Below are 6,028 nucleotides of genomic sequence, written 5' to 3'. Positions count from 1 at the left end.
TTCATTGTAATGGAGAAAATGCTTAGAATATCTTGTATTGTGAGCATTCAAAGACTGACAAATAGTTAAACTATTTTTGAACATTAGCCAGAATAAATTGGTAAGTTTCTGTGTTTAAAGGCATGTCATTTTGCTCTGTTCTCTGCCTTACCTCACTGCTGCTGTCGGGGGTTTGAAATGAAAGGAGATGCGTAGATACAAGTAACTTTGTCAGCCATATGGAGCAAGTCTCTCCTGTTTTAGTGACCCTGTATAAACTTCAGATGAAAGTGTTTTAAAAGGAGCTGTAGTTAAGAATTTTATTTCCTCATGTCATTAGTAATGTTTACTTCATTCAAAGGCCATTTAAAGGTGCCATATTATGTGCTGTTTCAAACGTTAAAAAAAAAGTGACACGTCTTAAAAAAAACAAAAACAAAAAAAACTTACATTGTGTCATTATTTTTGTGTTTTTTTTCTTGTCTCGACAGAGCACTGACAATATTTGCTTAAAGAAACAATTTACCCTTCCTTTGTTTTTTTTTATTGGTGCGTTCTATAATAGTGGGTTCCAACCTTATTGAGCATTTGAATTCTTCAATGTCTGAAACAAATCTCGAAATGCCGATTGGCAAAAAAATGATGAGGTACATATAATAAGCCATGAACGTTTGGGGATTATAATTTACTCTTTCAGCCAACATCTGGTTAGACGCCACCGCACCCTAGGCTTTAATATTTGCATCATGAGACTGCATGTATCCAGCAGGCAGTCACATCCCAAAGCACTGGATTAGCTATATGAGTTGTGATAACAATATGTGGGAGCACCACTAGGGTGCCCAGTGGCCCTACCTACCCAGTGGTCTGTTTTATTATATTATTGAAATCTCATTATTATTATCTTTTGTTCATATAGCGCCAACAGTTTACGCAGCGCTTAATACAATACATATATTCAAAGTGTATGACAAGATGAGAATGGACAGACTAAAACAAGCCGATACATTAGGTGGAGAGAGCTCGGCTCGCAAGCTTACAATCTAGAGGGAATGGAGTGACAAACATAAGGCACAGAGAAAGGGTGAGAGGTAGTGTGGTGGTCGTATCAATGACAGTAAAGTTATGGTGCGGCTTCTCTGAAGAAGTGGGGTTTTTAGATGTTTCTTGAATGTTGGGAGGGAGGGTGAATGCTGAAGGTTCTTTGGGAGTAGGTTCCAGAGGTTTGGGGGCAGCCCGAGTGAAATCTTGTAGACGGGAAAAGGAAGGGGTGATAAGTGAGAAGGAGAGCCTTAGCCCATGGGAAGAACGTAAGGATCGAGTAGGAGAGTATTTGCTTATGAGGGCCGGTGCTTGTCAATTTACAATCTACCATGAGATGTTTGCAGCAGTCCCAGGTCAAAGAATTGTCCGTACTTCAACTCTAGTGTTGACTTTGGGAATGCTGTACGTGGGGTTCTCCTTAACCCCCCTGCGCAGGTGTGGAAAGTGCTCCCATTCGTTTCAAGAGAAATCAGGGATTTTCCCCTCAAAATGCAATGATTCCTCACAATGCAACTTTTTGTCCACAGTACAGATTACACTACATTTATAGTAGATTTCAACGTAATAAACTGTTCTAATACACTGCACGGGTTCTTTTGACTTTTTTTTTGTCGTCTGGGAGAAAATTCTGAGAAATTGGCACTCTGCAGCTAATTATTTTTTATATAGATGCAGAGAAGTCCCCCATAGTCTTCAAGAATTCCTAATCACATCCATTATGGCACTTCTGTTCTCTTCACTTATTTCTATATTTAATCCTTGTGTTTTTCCAAGATCTGAATGAAAATATGTCTTAAAGCACGTGTTGCTTTCCTCAAATATTTCTTTTTCCTGTTCTGCTTACTAAAGTCTGTGTAATGATGTTTGCCATTCAGAGACTCCAGCCGTCATTGGCACTTTAATGCATATGATTGCTGAGAGGTCCCCTTAAATTATAAGTGTCCCTCTTTCAAATGCATAGGGATTCTGCAGAATCCCCCATATATGTTTCCCCAACCCCCGGCTTAACACATGATGCACTTAATGCCAGTCTTAATTTTTGTTATAAGTCTGAACAGAAAGTTGATTGACATGCCATCTTTGTAACCAGATCTCAGCCTATATTTGGGTAAAACAGTCCCTTACATTTTAACTAAATGTTACCAAATGATTGGCACTTATTCCAAAATTAAATCACAAGCCATAGGTCGTCTTAATTCATTGATCCTAATTGCGACGGCGTATTCCCCTTTAAACCTCGATGTATAATAGCTGATGCCAAATCGGAGTTACACTCAAATACAACTTGAGAGCAACTACCAAAAATGAACACAAAGATTATATTGTATGGATTTATATTTATACGTGCAACTTTAGTTAAGTTTCCAATATGGACAGTCTGTGTCCATTTATCACATTGCGCCATCTTTAGCTCCCCTTTATTAAGTTCTTTAGGATGCTAACTGTTGTTGTGTTCGTGTTTGTTATTTATCACTTATTTGTGCGAAGAAGAACATCAACAATCACCTTACACAGAGCATAACAAATTGCTACATTTGTTTGTCAAAAACAAACAAAAGCTGCATCTTAAGAGAAGATATATATAAGATATAACTTTTTATTCAAACGGGCTAAATATCCTCACTCAGTGGGAACAATTCTGAGACACAAGCACATTAAAATTTTTCTATTTTCTTCTAAAATCACGAAGATGTGGGATATGTATTACAAAAATTGGTTTTATCTGTCAAGTTTTAAAAGATAAGTGTTTTTCTGTTTGCAAAATTGAATACATTTACCTGTAACGGGAACGCTATGGCTTGTATTATATGCTAGATGTATTATCTACTGTAGCATACGTACTCATGTAGGTTCTTGGCATCATAAATAGCTCTTAATGTTACTGGTGGTCGTGACATGACAAGTGAAACACAAGGGTGTTTGTAGGAGAGTTGGGGTTTAAACTCCCTCACTTCACAATTCATTATGAGGGCCAACATTAGCAGGGTTCTCCGGCATGAAGGGCCAGCTAAGCTCTTACTTCTGGAGAAGCTCTCTGGAGTTGGGACATCATAATGTAAAGTAAAGAACTGAAACCACAGCTCTCCTTCAAAATGTCATGTAAACTCTCCCTTTAGTGAATAGAAGCCATTATTTCCATACTGGGCCAGAATAAAGACCACTGTTACTTGGCTTAAACGGTTAGCCAATAAATGGTATCTGAGTTAGCCAATAAATGGTATCATTTTAACTATACTTTTCTCCTGGTATCAATATACAGCGTACTGATGCTGAGCTGCTGATTAAATCGCGATATATATGATTAATGTTGCAATGCCATAATTCCGCCTGTTGCGCAAACTCAAATTGCCTGCCAAAAAAAGTGAAGGAAATGTAATCTAAATTTTGTAGATCTGCCAAACTTTTTGTACCTATGGGTTTGTGGCCGATATTTCACAACTTGCTAAATTGAGTTTTGACAGCCTTATACAGTGATATGAAGCTATGGCAAATTCTCCTATCACTAGAAAAATGAAAACAGACCCTATTTGGAAAATGACAGCGTACTTGGGACCCCAAAGTACTGAGGAAATGTGTTTGGTTCTACAGGACTGTACAGGGGTTTAAAGAGGCACCCACACGTCTACATTTGACAATTACATTGACTTTGATAGCCCTTTCCTGCGTGATGATTGGCTGCATCAAGTAACCATTGCATCATAGTAGGACCATTCACCCAGAGCCTCTATGCCAAACAATGCTTTTTCCCCAGGTAGCGATAAATATTAAATAAAACCGATGCTTCGGCAATGATTAGTACGACTCGGTGTGAATCAGACCTATCCGTGAAAATCTGCAAAGTGCTGAGACATTTGCAGTCGAAATTCTGAGTGTATTGGGCAAAGCGCAGTTAGAAAAGAGTGCAAATTGATATGGGTTTATAAATGCTGATTTTACGGTATTGAAAGTAGTAGAGCTCTAACATGGTGAATGTCATGACTGTTTGCCAGCTGCTTTCTCTTTTCACTTGCTGGGGCCTTCGCAAGACTTGTTTGTCATCTTGTCTTGGAGTCTGCATCGCCATAGTAACAGGCGCTGGCATGCAGGAGTCTGGCGAGACCATACTGCTAATCAGGACAGCTGCAGGCTAGCCACTCCAAGGGCTCAACAGATGGGAACCTCTACCACGGAAGCAACAGAAGGCCGTCATCAAAACAGAAATTGTGACTTTGTTCGGAGGTACAAAAATCCCGAAGAGGCAATGAGTGTGAATCTCTGAAGTGTATCACACAGTGAGCGCCAAGCTGTGTGCTAATCTAGAGAGGGCACGGAGTGCATTTGGTGCTCCTAGCAAGATGTAATTAACGTTAATTGGAGTCCTTTTTCTTCTGAATAATACGTAGTTTGTTGCAGGAGCACCTCGTAAGCAGCCCTGACCTGTGCATTTCGTGAACCCTCTGTCAGAAGAGTAGGCCCATACTTAGACAAATTCTGTAGCCACAACTTTCTGTTTGCTGTGTAGTATTTTTCACCTTTAGAATGGAGCACTATAATCGGTGAGACACCAGGCCTGGACTGGCAAGTGCCCCGGTGGGTCGGTGGCTGATAGGACTGTGCGGCCACTGGCTAAACGCACCTAACTCCACACTGCAAGACTATAAGAACGTAGGATATGTCATATGGTGGCGGCCGACCTTAAAGTGCCTGGGCAGCTCCCAGTCCGACTCTGTGATCAACCACTTGAAGTGGGTTTTGCATTAAAGACATTCTGGTGTTAAGTTTGAAAATGGATCTTATCCACCATAGCAACTACTCAGTGTCATAACTACAGGGGTCTCATCTGGGATAGAGCATGTCTCTCTAGGGGCCTGGTCTACCCATGTGACCACTTGTTCCTGTCTCCTCATGCCAGTTCAAATTTGTTCAGTTAAGGACCCTTCCAACCTGGACAATGAGCATGGATATTTATGTGAAAGTGTTAGCATGGATGTGTATATTTAAGTGTCTGCATGTGAGCATGTGTGTGTTTAGAGGGAGCTAGTGAGTATGTGTGTTAGCATGTGTAAATGTGTTTACATGTGTGCCAGAGTGTATGTTGGAGGTGGAGCAAGGGGCAAAGATGGCACAGATAAGCTGTTTGGGGTTCACATACAAGCTTGGGCAAAGATGGCACAGACATGCTGTTTTGGGAGGTTAGGATGGCACTGATAAGCTGTTTGGAATCACAGGTGGCACTGTAGGACATGTTGATTGGTGAAGTTCAGCGGGCCCTGTGGGTTCTAGTTACACCCTGCAACTACAGGAATGGCATATTGTGTCATGTTCTTTTATAAATACATAACCCCACTAAGTGTCATAAGTGCATCACAGCTCTCTGCTTCATTTGGATCATAGTTATTTTATTATTTATGTAGACTTGGCACTTATTATGGGCCAGCCTCAAGGTTATTCACTGGAACCCTTTAGTCCCAGAAGCACTGGAAGGGTTGAAGGTTTAAAAGAAATTAGCTTTGTTTTTGTGGTTTTAGCTCTTTTGATGCACCAGAAAACCCTAGTTTCTGGGTGATGAATATAAAGCGATGCTTTCCTCCTTTTTATTTCTTTGAGTAGTGTTAAAACAGACAGCTGCCCCATTCCTTTCCTTCTACTGAGGGTTTTTCCAGTTTGCTCCAGTGACACAGTCTGAAGCAGAGGGAAGGATGGGCCCACTGTCAAAAATCAACAAGCAGCAGGAGCGTGAGATAATATCCCAAAAACACACTACACCCTGGGGCCCCAGAGCTGGGGTATTTCAGTTCACCACAAGTTTGTAACCCTTTAGGTACCAGGCTGTGTGAACAAATCAGTGCTCTTTCACTCAAAGGGTCCATGGGGTAGTGTATGTGGGGAACCCGGTGCAACAGTGCTATGCCACATGTCAATCACTCTTTATCTTATTATTTAACTATATATTTGTGTGTACTGTGCGTGTATATACGGTATATTATATATTGTATAGATTTCCTCAACATATCCCCCGGATTGT

The sequence above is a fragment of the Spea bombifrons genome, chromosome 4 (assembly GCF_027358695.1).
Source record: "Spea bombifrons isolate aSpeBom1 chromosome 4, aSpeBom1.2.pri, whole genome shotgun sequence".
NCBI lineage: Eukaryota > Metazoa > Chordata > Amphibia > Anura > Pelobatidae > Spea > Spea bombifrons.
This window is presented reverse-complemented; position numbering follows the sequence as displayed.